The sequence below is a fragment of the Cherax quadricarinatus genome, chromosome 42 (genome assembly GCF_038502225.1).
Source record: "Cherax quadricarinatus isolate ZL_2023a chromosome 42, ASM3850222v1, whole genome shotgun sequence".
NCBI classification, from domain to species: Eukaryota; Metazoa; Arthropoda; class Malacostraca; order Decapoda; family Parastacidae; genus Cherax; species Cherax quadricarinatus.
The window spans coordinates 6,935,854-6,957,649 of record NC_091333.1 but is presented as its reverse complement, the minus strand read 5'-3'; positions in this window follow the sequence as shown (position 1 = coordinate 6,957,649).

Genomic DNA, 21,796 nt, shown 5'->3' with positions numbered 1-21,796 from the left:
TGGTCACTACTAGGTCTACTCTCTCCCTGCTCCAAAATCTATATCGTACCTCTTCTTAGAGCTTTGTGTGGATCCTGCCTCCACTACTCCACTCTCCGAAATGCTCCACTTTCCTGGCAGTACACACACACACATACACGCTCATCTGAGTGTGTATGTGTGTGTGTGTATAGTGTTGTCCTCCATAGCTTTAATCGGGTCATTAGCGGCGATGGAGTTCCCTCTATTTAGATCGCGAGGAAGAGAAGGCTCCATTACCATCTATTACTTGTTCATTCCCGGTCATTACTGGTCATCTAGAGGCAGGAGGGAGGCAGGGAGTGAAGGAGAGAGGGAGGAAGGGAGAGGGAGGACGAGAGAGGGAAGAGGGAGAGAAACAGGGAAGGAGAAGGTAGATTCTAACAGCACTAGAGAACAAGATAAGATATGAATAAATACTTTAGAAACCACAAGTTGATAAATGACACACTTGTTCAACATCTGGGTATCTTCGTCCCGAAAACGATTCGACACGCAGTGCCTTCTTCAGTCCAGTGCAGAAAAAGGTGGAAGATAAGGAGGAGATTGAGGTAATCAATCCCTCGGCCTGGAGTTGATGTGTTCAGTCTCTAACACACAGAGTTGAGATTGGATAATTTGGATTGGATAAACACATGAGTGAGAGGGATTGGAAACGTTCACCATGTTTCGCCCAGTGAGGGGAACACAATGAGGAAGGATAAATAGATAGATAAATGGAAAGAGAGAGAGAGAGAAAGAGAGAAGAGGAGGGGAAGAATGAGGAGAGGATGGAGAGGGGAAGAGAGAGGGGAGAAGAGAGGGGGAAAAGGGAAGGGAAGAGAGAGAAGAAAGAGGGACAATTGATCTGTCAGAACCTCCAGGTCGGAAAACCGGTAATGGAGTTCTGCAATAACTTAGCTTGTGTTCTGTGTTCCTTATTCCATGTTCCTTGTTCCATGTTCCTTTTCCATGTTAGTTGTTCCATGTTCTTTGCTCCATTCTCCCTGTCCCATGTTAGTTGTTCCATGTTAGTTGTTCTGTGTTCTTTGCTCCATGTTCCTCGTTAGTTGTTTCATGTTCCCTGTTAGTTGTTCCCTGTTTCATGTTCCATATTCCATGTTCCTTGCTAGTTGTTTAATGTTTCATGTTTCATGTTACATAGTCCATGTTCCATATTCCATGTTCCTTGCTAGTTGTTTAATGTTTCATGTTTCATGTTACATAGTCCATGTTCCCTGTTTCATGTTGCTTGTCCCCTGTTCCTTGTTTCATATCCCTAGTTCAATGCCCATTGTTCCTTGTTCCATATCCTTTGTTCCTTGTTCCATGTTCTTTGCTCCATCTTCCTTGTTCAATGTTACTTATTCCTTTCACACGCGAATCTTTTTGGTTTGCATACTGATGATTTATCATACCTATTCTTAAAGCTCCGTATGAAGTTTGCCTCCACCACTTCCTCCTTCCGGTCATTTCTGACCACTTTAAGGCTAAAGAATGACTTCCCGACAGCCCTGTGGCTCAACAGTGCAATTAGCTCTTATACTGTGCCCTTGTGTGTTAGTTTTCCGCCTCTCGTCCTCTGTGTATTTTTTACGCCACTGTCGTGTCTTCCCCGATCATTCCCTAAACGTGCTCAGTTTCACTTCCTCTAAATCTTTCTTCACAGTGTGTGTGTGTGTGTGTGTGTGTGTGTGTACACTCTCCAAGGCCGTGAGAACAAGCTCGGGAAATTTTCAGTCATTAATTCCCTTCATATCACTTCTAAATTTCCCTATTATCCAATTTTCTTTCACTTTACAACTTCAGAATATATATATATATATATATAATATATATATATATATATATATATATATATATATATATATATATATATTATATATATATATATATATATATATATATATATATATATATATATTCTATACACATTTAAATACACGTAATTTAAGTGTGAATACAGGACGCAGCTTCCGTTTACACAGTTTTCTATTTCTCCGTCATTTACAGCGTCAACGAAGGGTAACGAGTGTAAAAAACTTACATTAGCGGTGCTCAGCGTCACCGGCATCGATAAACAGTTGTAAATTAAATACATTTGTAAATGGTATCAAACGGGTGAGAGGAGCGTAAAAAATTACCCTTAAATACCTGTAAACATGGAAGTTAAACAGTTCTTAGGGATTGAGAGGTAATCAAGGTATGATCCAAGCTGTAACAGCCTGATCAACCAAGCTGTTACTGCTAGCCGCACATAAACCGACGTACGAACCACAGCCCAGCTGGTCAGGTATTGACTTTAGGTACCTGTCCAGCTCTTTCTTGCAGGCAACCAGGGGTCTATTGGTAATCCCCCTTATGTATGCTGAGAGGCTATTAAACAGTCCTGGGCCCTTGACACTTATTGCTCCACTGCTTTTCACTGGGGGTAAAGTGCACTGTCTTCCCAGTCTTTTGCTTTCGTAGGGAGTGATTTCCGTGTGCAGATTTGGTACCAGTTCTAAGAATGTCCAGGTGTAAATTTGGATGTTTCCGCCTCGCCTGCGTTCCAGTGAGTACAGATCAAGGGACTTCAAAGGTTCCCAGTAATTAAGGTGCTTAACGGAACTAATGCGGGCAGTGAAGGTTCTCTGTTCATTCTCTAGATCTGCAATTTCACCTGCCTTGAATGGAGCTGTTAGTGTACAGCGGTATTCCAGCCTGTACCTGGAGTATACCTAGAGAGTGTTCTGGGGGTCAACACCCCCGCGGCCCGGTCCATGACCAGGCTCTGCGGTGGATCACAGCCTGATCAACCAAGCTGTTACAGCTGGCCACACCTAGAGTGAACAAGTAACTTAAAGAGGATAATCATTGGCTTGGTGTGAGGGGGGTTGTTTAAATTAAGATTATAGAGATGGAATTAGATTAAATGATCATCAGTGTCTATTGGGAGGGAAGGAGGAAGGGAGAGAGAGAGGGAGAGAGGGAGGGATGGAGGGAGGGAGAATGGTCTCCATCTATCTTAAGCGTGGAGGCACACTCTTTTAAGTCACACTCCACACCACAAAAGACCCCCCGTTGCTAGACCACAAACACGTCTGTAAGACCTCCCTCCGCCTGCCACCTCCCATTCATTCACCCCCTTCCCCTCCCCTCCACAAACCCCCTCCCTTCCCCTCACTAACTGCCGCCTTAATGTTGATAAAATGCTCCTTAAGCCCCGGTGTAGCGGCCATTAAGGAGCCTCCTACTGTACCTGGATGCTGCAAGAATTTTTATTCAGAGATGGTGTGAGCACCGCCAAGCGGACTCAGGCGCTCACAAACCCACGATTACCAGAGTCCGCTTTCAATGCTTAGAAAAATTCCCTTCTTCCCCACAATAGCCGAAGAATTTGTCCAGGACGACCCGAAAAAGTAATTCCCTTCTCCCCTCCCCCCTCCATCCTTAGTGCTTACTCTAATGATCTTATAAAAATGCTTGGGGGATTTTTCGGTAGGTAGGTTTTTTTTGGGGGGACCAAGGAATGGTGAGTTTGGGCGAATTGGCGTCGTGGGGCAGTGTTTCGCTGCTGAGGGAAACGATTGGGTAGTACAAGATGGTGAGAGTGGTTACTAAGGAAGGTGAAAAGGTGACTAAAGGTACTTCTGAGGTGATGGTATAGAGAGTGCAACTCTTAAAATTGATTCTCACCTCTCTCTCTCTCTCTCTCTCTCTCTCTCTCTCTCTCTCTCTCTCTCTCTCCCTCTCTCTGTTTATCTCGCTCTCTCTCTACACCTCTTACCCTCCCCTTCAGAGTTGCTATCTCCACCAATCTTCTGTTCCTTCCTACCTCCTTCCTTCTCTAGTTCCTTCCCCTCCCTCCATCTTTGACTTCACCTTCCCTCTCTCCCACAATTATCAGCTTCCACTCTTCCTTTATTCATCTCATTTAATTTCGTTCTGTCTCTCAATCTCTCCTAACTGATGTCAACTTGTCTCCTCAATACGACTACAACAAGCACAGCCCCAGTTACAACCACAATAATAACAACTGCAAAAAATAACTATAGCAACCATAACATCTCAATAACCACAACAACAATTACAACTAAGAATAATAACTGCAACCACAATTAAAATTACGACAACCATTACTACAGTGACAACTACAATACAGCCAAAACTACAACCAGTAACTACAACCAAATCTATGATCGTAACCCCAACTATAACAACTACAACAACAATTACAACATGAAGCATTACCACGATTACAATCACTAAAAAAGCCATGACTACAATTGCTACCGTAGTTACAATAACTACGATAGCAAAAAACTACATAAATAACAATCCATCACTATCGCAACTACCACCACACAACCTCCACCACCACCGTCATCTCACAACCACCATCTCACAACTACCATCACGCAACCTCCAACACCACCGTCATCTCACAACCACCATCTCACAACTACCACCACACAACCTCCAACACCACCGTCATCTCACAACCACCATCTCACAACTACCATCACGCAACCACAATCGCCTACCCACACCATCACTATCACCACCAATACGCAATCAACACTACCACCATTACACAACTACCATCACCACAACACTTACCCATTGCTACCAACACTACCACCAGCTCCACCCACACAAAAAAATGACTTTGTGAACTACCATCCCTTACTTCCCAGGGTGGTATCATATCCTGGGCTTCACTTTTAGGGTTTATAAGACCCATAGATGACAAGAGGAGGTGTGGGTTCACTATCCAGGGTACGTTTCCTGGGTTCCTGATAAAATCTCAGATACGGCGCAAGAAGTCAGCGGCACTATGGAACCACAACAAGAAGTTGGCAAATTTATCCTCCATGGGTTCAGCATTGGGTTCCAGAGAGTCTCAGCTGACGGGAGGAGCTGGGTACCCTTACCAGGGTTCATTCCTCGGGTTCCAGAGAGCCTGAAATGACAGGAGGAGGCGGGTTCATTGGCTCTATCGCACAACCATCTTCGGTGGGACAGGCCAGCAGCATCCAGCCGTCGGTCAGGTGGTGAGACGAGATGAGGAATCGGTCAATGCGGACCTGATGAGGGTTTGGTCTCGTGTACGCCTTTCAGTCTCTCTCTCTCTCTCTCTCTCTCTCTCTCTCTCTCTCTCTCTCTCTCTCTCTCTCTCTCTCTCTCTCTCTCTCTCCCACTCCCTCTCTCTCTCTCTCATTATTATTCCTGATTTCACTCATTATCTTTCACCACGTTTATTCCTGAGGCTACAGTGTGCTTGGAATTGACAGAAAGTGTATTTGTGTGTAGAAGAGAGAGAGAGAGAGAGAGAGAGAGAGAGTTAATACCTTACACCCCATCAGGCAACTGTTAATAGCTTAGTTGACCGCGTTTCCGCTTCCTGTAGCTAAAAGCATCTCTCTCTCTCTCTCTCTCTCTCTCTCTCTCTCTCTCTCTCTCTCTCTCTCTCTCTCTCTCTCTCTCTCTCTCTCTCTCTCAATAAATGACTCTTCATCAATCTTCATCAATGTCAAAATTCACTTTAATCCACAAATTTCGGGTTGAGTCATATCACTGTCTCTGAGGAGATATCGTCTCTCACAGCAAGAGACATCCTGTGTGTGTGTGTGTGTGTGTGTGTGTGTGTGTGTGTGTGTGTGTGTGTGTGTGTGTGTGTGTATGTGTGTATGCGTGTGTGTGTATGCGTGTATGTGTGTGTGTACTCACCTAGTTGTACTCACCTAGTTGAGGTTGCGGGGGTCGAGTCCGAGCTCCTGGCCCCGCCTCTTCACTGATCGCTACTAGGTCACTCTCCCTGAGCCGTGAGCTTTATCATACCTCTGCTTAAAGCTATGTATGGATGTGTGTGTGTGTGTGTATGTGTATGTATGTGTGTGTGTGTGTATGTGTGTGTATGTGTGTGTGTGTGTGTATGCGTGTGTGTGTGTGTGTGTGTGTGTGTGTGTGTGTGTGTGTGTGTGTGTGTGTGTGTGTGTGTGTGTGTGTGTGTGTGTGTGTGTGTGTACCAGGGTCAATTCACCTGGAGGGTAACAGTCAGGTTAAGGTCGAAAGTGGGACGTCAAATCTCACCTGGTAGACGACCCAACCACGAAATTGCTTTCAGCTGTTCTCCTTTTCCTCCTCCTCCTCCTCTTCCTTCTCCTCTCTCCTCTTCCTTCTCCTCCCCTCCTCTTCCTCCTATTCCTCCTAACCCTCTTCTTCCTCCTCCTAATCCTCTTCATCCTATTCCTCCGCCTTCAAATCCTTCTCCTCCTCCTCCTCTTTCTCCTCCTAATCCACAGTTTCTTCTTAATTCCCCACCTTCTTCTTCTTCACCATTGCCACTTTCACCTTTTCCTTCTTTCTCACATACCTATCTCTCCTCTCTTACTCTCTTTCTTCCCTATCCCCCCGTCCTCTCCTCTCTCCTTATCATCCCGTCCTCTCCTCCATCCCTATATTCCCGTACTTTCCTTCCTCCTCATCCTCCCTTCCTCTCCTCTCTGTATGTTCTACATTCCTCTCCTCCCGTCCTATCCTCCCTTGTCTATCCTCACCTCAGGCTTCGGGGTTAAACACAGTGGTTAAGGTGGAACTGCTCTACGCTGAAGAGGACCCCTGACCTTCACAGTACAACACACTCACCCTCCACACACACACTTATCCACACACGCTTCCCTTTTTCAGAGACCCTTCACAGACACTTACCCGGACACTCACGTCCTTCAGAGACCCTTCACAAACACTTACCCGAACACTCACCTCCTTCAAAGACCCTTCACAGACACTTACCCAAACACTCACCTCCTACAGAGACCCTTCACAAACACCCAAACACTCACCTCCTTCAGAGACCCTTCACAGACACCCAAACACTCACGTCCATCAGAGACCCTTCACAGACACACAAACACTCACGTCCATCAGAGACCCTTCACAGACACCCAAACACTCACGTCCATCAGAGACCCTTCACAGACACACAAAGACTCACGTCCATCAGAGACCCTTCACAGACACCCAAACACTCACGTCCATCAGAAACCCTTCACAGACTCCCAAACACTCACCTCCTTCACAGACACCAGCAACAACGTGTAGGATGAACTTCAATAATTTCCGTGTAAACAATTCTAGCACTGACATTATTTTAATTCCCTCATATGTGCCACTAAAATTATCATTAGCCTCAGGCACCATTATATTTACCCTAAGGCTTGTAAAAAGTACCCCAATGAACTTTAAGGTCTGTAATGTCACCCAGACGCTTTTGAAAGCATTTGATGTCTCTCAGTGGCTTGTCAGCTCACTCTGAAGTGTCTTTATGCGCCCTCTGATATCCCTCTTGGAGCTCTAAAGCTCTAAATGCCCTCTGATATCCCTCTAGGAGATCTAAATACCATTTGATATCCTTCCAAAAACTTTAAATTTCCTCTGATATCCCAATAGGAGCTCTAGAGGCCATTGGATATCCTTCTAGGGGCCCTAAATGTCCTCTGATATCCCTCTAGAAGCTCCAAATACCATATGATATCCACTTAGGAGCTCTAGAGGCCCTCTGATATCCCTCTTGGAGCTCTTAATGACCTCTGATAGTGTTCAAATGTCTCTGGAAACTCTAATGCTCTTTAAAATTCCTGTGATATCTCTCCACCTTCATTAAAGCCCTTTGATGTCTTCAAAGGCTTCTGATGTCTCAACAGAGCCATCAAAAGCACTTTGATGCCTCTCGGTTGCGTCTCAAAGCACACTTCGCACGTTAACGACAGCCGTAAAGATTCCGTCGGACCTCAGCACAATATCGGGAAACACGTCTTCATGATACTCCCAGTACTTGAACACTCTTGTGTACCCCTGTCACTCACTCCTAAATCCAGCATAAGAACATAAGAACATAAGAATGGAGGAACACTGCAGAAGGCCTACTGGCCCATACAAGGCAGGTCCTTATCAAAATGACCTCTACCAATGCTGAAACTGTGGATAAATGATTTAGAGAGCCGACAAGTTGGTAAATCAGATACATGTGCAACACTTGGGTGTCTTTATCGAGAACTGATGAAGCCACTGTGTGGCGTTACTTTTCGACAGTAGAAAGTCCAGAGTAGGGTCCTCCGTTACACCTCTGGCACTCAGCTGAGTCCTTATGGATGATAAACATGTGAATGGAGGAACGCTGCTGCAGGCCTACTGCCACATACAAGACAGGTTCTTATCAAAACCACCCATTGTATCTGTTCAGTCTTTCCCCACAGTTACCCAAGAATTTGCTTTCGTACCCCAAACACCAATCAAACCCAGCCCCTCCCACTCATATGTTCGTCCAATCTCTTTTTAAAGCTACCCAAGGTCCTAGCCTCGATTACCCTACTAGGAAGACTGTTCCACGCTCTATAGAAAATCGAGTCGGTTGTATGGTTTAGAAGATCTCTACTTACCTGATATAGAAAACCCACCCCAGCCAATTAACACAACAGATTATGTGATCCGAGAACCCGAACCCTCTTTCACCCCCTACAGAACACAAAGAATGACTTCGCAACAAAGACTACGACACTACAATAGCAAGGATGGTTTCCCAAGGCCGCAGATAGTAAGTGATCTACCAGAAGATTTTTTTGCAGACTAGACTACACCTGCCGCAGTCTACATACAAAAATAAATAAATCCATCACCACTGTGACACCAGCAGACTTCTGAACACGCCAACACCACCCTGACCACAACAGGCAGGACACCAACAGGCCACAATAGGCAGGATACCAAGCAGGCCAGCTGAAGGCCGACCACCTTGCCCAGTAACTACCTAGCCATCTGCGCCCAGCTGCGACCTTCCACCACCACCTTCCATATCACGAGTAACGACAAATATTCACACGTAGACACCTTTCCTGTTCACACGTGTGACACGAGTAAACACGTGTGACAGTGACCAACACGTGTTACACGGGGTACATGAATGCTTTACAGTACCGACATGATGAAAATTAGACACATCTGCAACATCTGGGACTCTTTATTGTAGACCTTTGTACAGAAGAGGTAATCAGTCCCTCAGACTTGGAGTTGATGAAGACCACCGTTGGCGAAACGTCTACAGTAAAGATACGCAGATGTTGCATGTGTTTAATTTTCATCACGTGTTGGTCACTGTGGTATATCGCACTGTCTTCAAATAATGATCACGAAAATATGCTCCACATGCACATACATATTATCAAGTAAAAATCGAGAGTGGTTGGGAGATTTATCTTCACTTCTCCGTTCTCCTCCTCCTCATCTCTTCCCCCCTCCCATTCATCAATTTCCATCCTCCCTAATCCTTCTTCCTTCTCATCCTTGCCAAAGCTCTGGTCATAGTTGAATCTGATGTTCACTAGGGCCTCTGGAAGCCTTCTGACATCTTCCAAGCTCAAGTCTGATGTTCTCGATGGATTTTAAAGCTCTTTGATGTCCCAAAAGTGACATTTAAAAGCTTCCTCATATATCCAAAACTCCAATGAAAGCTCTCTGATGACATAAAAGGCCTTTTTATGCTCTATATTTCTCAAGAGCCTCTAAATGCTCTTTGATGCTCAGTAACTTTCATTAGAGGCACTTTTAATGGCCCCTTGACCAGTCCCTGTGGATATCCGTGGATAGGGCCATTTTGGAGCGCCGTGGGAGCTAGCAGACACGACCAGGGTCCCTCTCCTTCCCCTGGGTGAAATTGATCTGTCAGTCTGAGCGCTGCGCTGGGCGGTGGGGAGGAGAATTCGACCACGAAATTCATCCCTTTGGGGGGTGATTACGCTGCTATCCCTTCACCCCGAGGGATAGCAAGGTGCAGCTATCCCATGTGCCGTGAGTGTTACACGGTGGGAACACCCGCAGAGCGCGGCTACCCCTCTTCTGTTTGTAAATTATACGGTGGGAACACCAGCAATGTGAGGCTACACTAGTCTGTGTGGGTGTTACATTAGTGGAGACCCATGCTGGGGGTGGTTAACCCACTTTATTTCAGAATTATATAGATGGAACACCTGCTGGGTGCGTCTGTGCGAGGAATACGCAGTGGGAACGATAACTAGTTATGCTTTCCTCTGTTGTATTTATTCACGAGGCGATGAAATGAGTCCACCTGAACTTGAAATGCGTAGGTAAGAGGCATGTGCAACACATAGGTGTTCTACCTACCCTCCAGGTAGGCAGAACACCTATGTATCTTCACTGTCGTCCACAAAGGTACCATAGGAAAGGCCTTGGTCAGATGACCAAAAGCTCCTGCTGTGGGTCATCATATGACTAAGACCCGCGTCGGGAAACACTTGTCCTGTTTCCTGACAAACCGAATACCAAACTACAAAGGTACCCCAGTGTTGCATAAGCGTCTTATTCACCAACTAGTCTGAAAGTGTGTTGTTTGTATTCTTATTGAAATCCTGTGGCTGTTTTCACTGACTTCGTTACTTTGAGTGCAGTTGTCATCTCCTAGTATAGTTCTGACATATTAGATTTTGACACAGAAAAGGCTAGCTTACTGTGTGACCCATATCCTTCCTGTGGATGGTATGTATACACGGAAGCCCTAGGATCTAGCCCCAAAAAGGTTAACAGGAGTATATCTGGAGATACATATCTAATGAACATGTCTTATCTGTTGCAAGGAAATTTAGGATATATATATAGTATATATATATATAATTCTCAAACAGGCGAACTTTTAACAAACATTATCTCTCAGTCAACGGCAGGATTCGAACTTGCACACTCTGCATCAAAGTAAACAGTACTTTCTCAGTACTTCTCCTCACACCTCATCTCTCTCTCTCACTCCTCCCACTCCATCACACACTGGATTACTCCTTCATGATAAAGTTGAAATGTTAACCAAGAAAAGTACCCTGAAGGAGAATGTAGAATATAACTTTGGTATATATGTCTGGCATTAGGAATAATATTAAGAGAGAGTTAAATAATGAAACTGAACGTTATAGGAATGCAGTTAGAAGCCTGAGTAGATCTATAACCCACTATGATAACATGAACGTAGATAAGTGTGTTTATGGAGGAACTTGCGATGTGAACACTGACTGATGTTGTAGTGGTCAGGCTTAGGCTTAGTTACAAGTACTGACTGATGTTGTAGTGGCCAGGCTTAGGCTTGGTTACAAGTACTGACTGATGTTGTAGTGGCCAGGCTTAGGCTTGGTTACAAGTACTGACTGATGTTGCAGTGGCCAGGCTTAGGCTTGGTTACAAGTACTGACTGATGTTGTAGTGGTCAGGCTTAGGCTTGGTTATAAGTACTGACTGATGTTGTAGTGGCCAGGCTTAGGCTTGGTTACAAGTACTGACTGATGTTGTAGTGGCCAGGCTTAGGCTTGGTTACAAGTACTGACTGATGTTGTAGTGGTCAGGCTTAGGTTTGGTTACAAGTACTGACTGATGTTGTAGTGGCCAGGCTTAGGCTTGGTTACAAGTACTGACTGATGTTGTAGTGGCCAGGCTTAGGCTTGGTTACAAGTACTGACTGATGTTGTAGTGGCCAGGCTTAGGCTTGGTTACAAGTACTGACTGATGTTGTAGTGGCCAGGCTTAGGCTTGGTTACAAGTACTGACTGATGTTGTAGTGGCCAGACTTATGCTTGGTTACAAGTACTGACTGATGTTGTAGTGGCCAGGCTTAGGCTTGGTTACAAGTACTGACTGATGTTGTAGTGGCCAGGCTTAGGCTTGGTTACAAGTACTGACTGATGTTGTAGTGGCCAGGCTTAGGCTTGGTTACAAGTACTGACTGATGTTGTAGTGGCCAGGCTTAGGCTTGGTTACAAGTACTGACTGATGTTGTAGTGGCCAGGCTTAGGCTTGGTTACAAGTACTGACTGATGTTGTAGTGGCCAGACTTATGCTTGGTTACAAGTACTGACTGATGTTGTAGTGGCCAGGCTTAGGCTTGGTTACAAGTACTGACTGATGTTGTAGTGGCCAGGCTTAGGCTTGGTTACAAGTACTGACTGATGTTGTAGTGGCCAGGCTTAGGCTTGGTTACAAGTACTGACTGATGTAGTGGCCAGGCTTAGGCTTGGTTACAAGTACTGACTGATGTTGTAGTGGCCAGGCTTAGGCTTGGTTACAAGTACTGACTGATGTTGTAGTGGCCAGGCTTAGGCTTGGTTACAAGTACTGACTGATGTTGTAGTGGCCAGGCTTAGGCTTGGTTACAAGTACTGACTGATGTTGTAGTGGCCAGGCTTAGGCTTGGTTACAAGTACTGACTGATGTTGTAGTGGCCAGGCTTAGGCTTGGTTATAAGTACTTCTGACAGTTTTGACAGACACGGATGATGATTAAACCAAATGGAAAGTATATGGTCAGCCCTATGGTCACTGTCTTAAACACTATGTGCTTAATTATCCACTTATTGAGGAATACAGAGATAGACGGTACAATAACCTATGTGACATGTCAAGATATATTAATGAAAATAAGATACCAGATATATTAAGCAAATTTCCTAAATTTGCTTGTAAGTGATAAGTGAATTGTTGATATAAATCCAGATGTACTCCTGTTAGCCCTTTTGAGGCCTAGTTCCTAGGCCGCGTGTGTATCCATATGCTCTTGTGCTACCTTCCACAGGATAGATATGAGGAGCACAATAAACTAGTAACTTCAGTGGCAAAATCTAGAAAAAAATCTCATTTGGGTATAATCTCTCTTTCCTGAACTAATATATTTTTCAGCTTGAAGTAACTGAGCTTTCTCTAAATCTAACTTTAATTGATCGGATATTTTCTAAGTCTAATTGAACTCAACTGGGAATTTTCTATATCTGTTTTTGGTTGACTTGGTATTTTCTAAATCAAAATCTATCTGTGGTTGACTGGGCATTCTTTAAATCTAACTTCCGTTTACTGGTTATTTTCTATATTCAGCTTCCTGTTGTCTTGAAGATTGATGCGTTGTCTTGAACGTTGGCGTTCTGTTTTGAACGCGTCTTGAGAGTAGGAACGTTGCAGTGAGCGTGGGAACGTAGCGGTGGGCCTGGGAACGCTAGGTCACAGCTGAGGTACTGGTAGGTCATTGGTCACTCAGCACCACGACCTGTGACCTGGCTTGTAGGAGTCAGGTCAATCCTCGCCTTATACCAGTGCTAACGAAACTCACGCGATGATGATTTAATAATAATAATAATAATAATAATAATAATAATAATAATAATAATTGCAATTAACAATAATGATAATAATAATAATAAGGGTGGTAGATGTGACAGTTTTACAATATACTTAAATAAATGACAATTGAGAGCGCACACACACACACACACACACACACACACACACACACACACACACACACACACACACACACACACACACACACACACCTGGTCAAGCACGTCAAGAAATTAGAAAAAGTGCAAAGGTTTGCAACAAGACTAGTTCCGGAGCTAAGGGGTTTGTCCTACGAGGAGAATTTTTGAGTTGATTGATTCGCCTATATATGTCCCGGTCCGGGTCTTTTCCAAATGGTGACCCGGCGAATGAGGAGAGGTTAAGGGAATAGGGGGTGGGACATGATAACGACGTATAAAATACTGAGTGGAATTGACAAGGTGGATAGGGACAGACTGTTTCAGAGATGGGACACAGGAGCAAGGGGTCACAGCTGGAAGCTGAAGACGCATTTGAGTCACAGGGATGTTAGGAAGTATTTCTTCAGTCACAGAGTTGTCAGGAAGTGGAACAATCTGGGAAGTGATGTAGTCGAAGCAGGATCCATACATAGCTTTAAGAAGAGGTACGATGAAGCTCATGGAGCAGGGAGAGAGTGGACCTAGTAGCGACCAGTGAAGAGGTAGGGCCAGGAGTTGTGAATCGACCCCTGCAACCACAAATAGGTGAGTACACACACACACACACACCTTTCTGAGTTAATTCGCCAAGGCGTGAGATTGTGATGGAGGGAGGGGAGGGAGGGAGGGAAGGAGGGAGGGGAAGGAGGGAGGGAGGGAGGGAAGAAGGAGCGGGTGTTTTCTCGGGTGCTGGATGGTAAAGTGCGCTTGTCGACTGTCTTTTGTCCAGCCATTATCCTCACCCCGGGTGATCCTCTACCCCGGTTCACCCTTTCCCCCCCGGTGGGTCACACTCACCCAGGCCACCACAACAGGGACACGTGGGACCACCCGACCCCTTCTCTTCCCCTATTATATATACCACCGCCTCCATTCACACTTATTACCTTTTTGTGGGCTGGTGAGAAGTGAAGAATAGGCGGTGAGAAGTCCTCCCCAATATAATTTTCCACCACAAAAGAACGCCATAACTAAAACAAATAAGTAATTTATTTAGGTACAGGTACACGTAATTACAGTTACACAAATTATCATACACACAAATTATCATACGTCGTAACATATGCAAAAACAACCACTAAGTTGAATAATAGCTCTAGGCCTTTCGTCTTGCAATCAACACATCTTCAGGAACTTGCAATGTTACAGAAATGAGTGAGAAGTACAGGTGGATTCGTTCAAGAGAATTCCTACTCCTCCCTGCAACATTGCAAGCTCATGATGATGTGTTGATTGCAACAAGAAAGACCTAGATATATCATTCAACTGCCTCCCTGTGGTTATTTTGCGATTATTGCAATATACTGCTATGTATGATAATTTCTGCAACTGTATTCATGTGTTTCTGAATAACTTTACTTAAGAGTTGAGGTACGTGTCCCGCGAGGTGAGAGTGTGGTGGCCTTTGTTTACATCCATCATCCAGGACTGGCACAGTGGGTAGGCCTAACTTAAGTGATTTAGATAAGAAAAAACCTCAACTAGTCGCGTTCACGGCCCATCGCGTCGCTGTCACAATAACAGCGGGATGCCCTGAGATGCGGCCAGAGGGGTAATGCTGCGGTGGGACTGGGGGAGAGGGTGACATGACGGGGGAGGGGACGGGGAGAGTTGAGGAATGGGGAGGAGAAAGAGGAGGGAAGATGCTGAGGGGTAAGATGAGGGGAAGACAGAGGGAGAGAGAGAGAGAGAGAGAGGAGGGGAAGTTGGGTAGAGGGTAGGGTTGGGTTATAGGGGAAGGGGATGACTTGGAGGGGGAGGGAAGGAGGGAATGGGGGAGAAGGAAGGTGCCGTGTCACCACAAAGATTTACATCCCCCAAGACGCCAGTGGGTCACCATAATAACTGGTAACTCACTACTGAGACAATCGCTAATGCCTTACGAAAAAGAATATTATATTATTCCTTATTTGTTAGTGTTACTCTCTTTCAGTGACCATCAACCTATACATGGGTATTGTAGGAGAACAGAAGCTAGATGTTCCCTGGTACACTCGCTGCCTTAATAATATATATATTTATATATATATATATATATATATATATATATATATATATATATATATATATATATATATATATATATATAAACTAACAATATTTTAATAAAAATCCTACTTGTTTATCATAAACAAGGGAAATTGATTGTTTGATCCTGCTTCTTCTTCTTCTTCTTCTTCTTCTTCTTCTTCGAGAGAGAGAGAGAGAGAGAGAGAGAGAGCTGAAGTAGGTAGCAACTCTTAGCTTGTAAATAAAGATAGGGACTCCTAACATAACCCTTGTATTGAGAGAGATAGATAGATAGAAAGATAGATAGCTAGATAGATAGATAGATAGATAGATAGATAGAGAGAGAGAGAGAGAGAGAGAGAGAGAGAGAAACATTCACCACCCCTGCCATCACACCTTACGATGTGTATCAACACATCAAAATGGCTGTAACAGTCTTAAGCTATCATTAACGTCTGTACCTAATTGCCACCTAAACAATTCATAAAAACCAGCATCGCACCTAACGACCTGGTTCGCTTCCTGTTGTGCCTGCTACTATAAGACTGCTAACTACCCAATTAATGCAGCAAGTAACGAGCTGTTCCAAGAGTGGACGCTAACGAGAGCAGCTGTTATAGGGTAAGAGAAGTGAGGAATGGGGGAAATTGGGAGGAAGGAGGGGAAAAGGAGAGGGAAGGGGAAGTAGTTAGGGAAGAACGATGGGAGGGGAGTAAAGGGAAGGCTAGTGGGGGCATCAACAGTGTGTTGAAATGCTATTTTCTCTCATAGCTGTGTTTCACTGTCATATTCCATCACACAGGATGGTGTTTCACTGTCATATTCCATCACACAGGATGGTGTTTCACTGTCATATTCCATCACACAGGATGGTGTTTCACTGTCATATTCCATCACACAGGATGGTGTTTCACTGTCACATTCCATCACACAGGATGGTGTTTCACTGTCATATTCCATCACACAGGATGGTGTTTCACTGTCATATTCCATCACACAGGATGGTGTTTCACTGTCATATTCCATCACACAGGATGGTGTTGCACTGTCATATTCCATCACTCAGGATGGTGTTGCACTGTCATATTCCATCACACAGGATGGTGTTTCACTGTCATATTCCATCACACAGGATGGTGTTTCACTGTCATATTCCATCACACAGGATGGTGTTTCACTGTCATATTCCATCACACAGGATGGTGTTTCACTGTCATATTCCATCACACAGGATGGTGTTTCACTGTCATATTCCATCACTCAGGATGGTGTTTCACTGTCATATTCCATCACACAGGATGGTGTTTCACTGTCATATTCCATCACACAGGATGGTGTTTCACTGTCATATTCCATCACACAGGATGGTGTTTCACTGTCATATTCCATCACACAGGATGGTGTTTCACTGTCATATTCCATCACACAGGATGGTGTTTCACTGTCATATTCCATCACACAGGATGGTGTTTCACTGTCATATTCCATCACACAGGATGGTGTTTCACTGTCATATTCCATCACACAGGATGGTGTGTCATATTCCATCACACAGGATGGTGTTTCACTGTCATATTCCATCACACAGGATGGTGTTGCACTGTCATATTCCATCACTCAGGATGGTGTTTCACTGTCATATTCCATCACACAGGATGGTGTTTCACTGTCATATTCCATCACACAGGATGGTGTTTCACTGTCATATTCCATCACACAGGATGGTGTTTCACTGTCATATTCCATCACACAGGATGGTGTTTCACTGTCATATTCCATCACACAGGATGGTGTTTCACTGTCATATTCCATCACACAGGATGGTGTTTCACTGTCATATTCCATCACACAGGATGGTGTTTCACTGTCATATTCCATCACACAGGATGGTGTTTCACTGTCATATTCCATCACACAGGATGGTGTTTCACTGTTGTCATATTCCATCACACAGGATGGTGTTTCACTGTCATATTCCATCACACAGGATGGTGTTTCACTGTCATATTCCATCACACAGGATGGTGTTGCACTGTCATATTCCATCACTCAGGATGGTGTTTCACTGTCATATTCCATCACACAGGATGGTGTTTCACTGTCATATTCCATCACACAGGATGGTGTTGCACTGTCATATTCCATCACACAGGATGGTGTTTCACTGTCATATTCCATCACACAGGATGGTGTTTCACTGTCATATTCCATCACACAGGATGGTGTTTCACTGTCATATTCCATCACACAGGATGGTGTTTCACTGTCATATTCCATCACACAGGATGGTGTTTCACTGTCATATTCCATCACACAGGATGGTGTATCATATGTAGTGATACAGTTTACTCATCCTGTAATGGAAGCCATCAGAAGGGCAGTGAGGATATCGTCATACCCATCCTGTGGATGATAGTGTAAGAACATACCCATCCTGTGGATGGTAGTGCTAGAACATACCCATCCTGTGGATGATAGTGTAAGAACATACCCATCCTGTGGATGGTAGTGCTAGAACATACCCATCCTGTGGATGATAGTGTAAGAACATACCCATCCTGTGGATGATAGTGTAAGAACATACCCATCCTGTGGATGATAGTGTAAGAACATACCCATCCTGTGGATGATAGTGTAAGAACATACCCATCCTGTGGATGATAATGTAAGAACATACCCATCCTGTAGATGATAGTGTAAGAACATACCCATCCTGTGGATGATAGTGTAAGAACATACCCATCCTGTAGATGATAGTGTAAGAATATACCCATCCTGTGGATGATAGTGTAAGAACATACCCATCCTGTGGATGATAATGTAAAAACATACCCATCCTGTGGATGATAGTGTAAGAACATACCCATCCTGTGGATGGTAGTGCAAGAACATACCCAACCTGTGGATGGTAGTGCTAGAACATACCCATCCTGTGGATGATAGTGTAAGAACATACCCATCCTGTAGATGATAGTGTAAGAACATACCCATCCTGTGGATGATAGTGTAAGAACATACCCATCCTGTGGATGGTAGTGCAAGAACATACCCAACCTGTGGATGGTAGTGCTAGAACATACCCATCCTGTGGATGATAGTGTAAGAACATACCCATCCTGTGGATGATAGTGTAAGAACATACCCATCCTGTGGATGGTAGTGCAAGAACATACCCAACCTGTGGATGGTAGTGCTAGAACATACCCATCCTGTGGATGATAGTGTAAGAACATACCCATCCTGTGGATGATAGTGTAAGAACATACCCATCCTGTAGATGATAGTGTAAGAACATACCCATCCTGTAGATGATAGTGTAAGAACATACCCATCCTGTAGATGATAGTGTAAGAACATACCCAACCTGTGGATGGTAGTGCTAGAACATACCCATCCTGTGGATGATAGTGTAAGAACATACCCATCCTGTGGATGATAGTGTAAGAACATACCCATCCTGTGGATGATAGTGTAAGAACATACCCATCCTGTGGATGATAGTGTAAGAACATACCCATCCTGTGGATGATAGTGTAAGAACATACCCATCCTGTGGATGATAGTGTAAGAACATACCCATCCTGTAGATGATAGTGTAAGAACATACCCATCCTGTGGATGATAGTGTAAGAACATACCCATCCTGTAGATGATAGTGTAAGAACATACCCATCCTGTAGATGATAGTGTAAGAACATACCCATCCTGTGGATGATAGTGTAAGAACATACCCATCCTGTGGATGATAGTGTAAGAACATACCCATCCTGTGGATGATAGTGTAAGAACATACCCATCCTGTGGATGATAGTGTAAGAACATACCCATCCTGTGGATGATAGTGTAAGAACATACCCATCCTGTGGATGATAGTGTAAGAACATACCCATCCTGTGGATGATAGTGTAAGAACATACCCATCCTGTGGATGATAGTGTAAGAACATACCCATCCTGTGGATGATAGTGTAAGAACATACCCATCCTATGGATGGTAGTGCTAGAACATACCCATCCTGTGGATGATAGTGTAAGAACATACCCATCCTGTGGATGATAGTGTAAGAACATACCCATCCTGTGGATGATAGTGTAAGAACATACCCATCCTGTGGATGATAGTGTAAGAACATACCCATCCTGTGGATGGTAGTGCTAGAACATACCCATCCTGTGGATGATAGTGTAAGAACATACCCATCCTGTGGATGATAGTGTAAGAACATACCCATCCTGTGGATGGTAGTGCTAGAACATACCCATCCTGTGGTTGGTAGTGCGAGAACATATCCATCTTGTGGATGAGAGTGTAAGAACATACCCATCCTGTGGATGATAATGTAAGAACATACCCATCCTATGGATGATAGTGTAAGAATATACCCATCCTGTGGATGATAGTGTAAGAACATACCCATCCTGTGGATGATAGTGTAAGAACATACCCATCCTGTGGATGATAATGTAAGAACATACCCATCCTGTGGATGATAGTGTAAGAACATACCCATCCTGTGGATGATAGTGTAAGAACATACCCATCCTGTGGATGATAGTGTAAGAACATACCCATCCTGTGGATGATAGTGTAAGAACATACCCATCCTGTGGATGATAGTGTAAGAACATACCCAACCTGTGGATTATAGTGTAAGAACATATGGCTACACAAAAGTCTATTAACCTGGCCCCAAAAGCATTAATAGACGAACAATTGGATATAAATCAACAGTTTCATTTCATCTCTGACAAGCAGATTAATAATATTTGTTTAATACAGCACATATCTTACTTTCATTAATATCTTGACATATCACATAGGTTATTATACTGTCTATCTGTATATTCCTCAATAAGTGGACAATCAAGGACAAAGTGTTCAAGATGGCGACCATGAGGCTGGCCACATACTTAACATTTAATTTGATCGTCATTGTGTGTTTACCAGACTGCCAGAAATACTTGTAGCCAAGCCTAAGCCTGGCTGCTACAACAGCCTCTACATAAATACTTGTAGCCAAGCCTAAGCCTGGCTGCTACAACAGTCTCTACATAAATACTTTTAGCCAAGCCTAAGCCTGGCTGCTACAACAGCCTCTACATAAATACTTGTAGCCAAGCCTAAGCCTGGCTGCTACAACAGTCTCTACATAAATACTTGTAGCCAAGCCTAAGCCTGGCTGCTACAACAGTCTCTACATAAATACTTGTAGCCAAGCCTAAGCCTGGCTGCTACAACAGTCTCTACATAAATACTTTTAGCCAAGCCTAAGCCTGGCTGCTACAACAGCCTCTACATAAATACTTGTAGCCAAGCCTAAGCCTGGCTGCTACAACAGTCTCTACATAAATACTTGTAGCCAAGCCTAAGCCTGGCTGCTACAACAGTCTCTACATAAATACTTGTAGCCAAGCCTAAGCCTGGCAGCTACAACAGTCTCTACATAAATACTTGTAGCCAAGCCTAAGCCTGGCTGCTACAACAGTCTCTACATAAATACTTGTAGCCAAGCCTAAGCCTGGCTGCTACAACAGTCTCTACATAAATACTTGTAGCCAAGCCTAAGCCTGGCTGCTACAACAGTCTCTACATAAATACTTGTAGCCAAGCCTAAGCCTGGCTGCTACAACAGTCTCTACATAAATACTTGTAGCCAAGCCTAAGCCTGGCTGCTACAACAGTCTCTACATAAATACTTGTAGCCAAGCCTAAGCCTGGCTGCTACAACAGTCTCTACATAAATACTTGTAGCCAAGCCTAAGCCTGGCTGCTACAACAGTCTCTACATAAATACTTGTAGCCAAGCCTAAGCCTGGCTGCTACAACAGTCTCTACATAAATACTTGTAGCCAAGCCTAAGCCTGGCTGCTACAACAGTCTCTACATAAATACTTGTAGCCAAGCCTAAGCCTGGCAGCTACAACAGTCTCTACATAAATACTTGTAGCCAAGCCTAAGCCTGGCAGCTACAACAGTCTCTACATAAATACTTGTAGCCAAGCCTAAGCCTGGCTGCTACAACAGTCTCTACATAAATACTTGTAGCTAAGCCTAAGCCTGGCTGCTACAACAGTCTCTACATAAATACTTGTAGCCAAGCCTAAGCCTGGCAGCTACAACAGTCTCTACATAAATACTTGTAGCCAAGCCTAAGCCTGGCTGCTACAACAGTCTCTACATAAATACTTGTAGCCAAGCCTAAGCCTGGCTGCTACAACAGCCTCTACATAAATACTTGTAGCCAAGCCTAAGCCTGGCTGCTACAACAGTCTCTACATAAATACTTGTAGCCAAGCCTAAGCCTGGCTGCTACAACAGCCTCTACATAAATACTTGTAGCCAAGCCTAAGCCTGGCTGCTACAACAGTCTCTACATAAATACTTGTAGCCAAGCCTAAGCCTGGCTGCTACAACAGCCTCTACATAAATACTTGTAGCCAAGCCTAAGCCTGGCAGCTACAACAG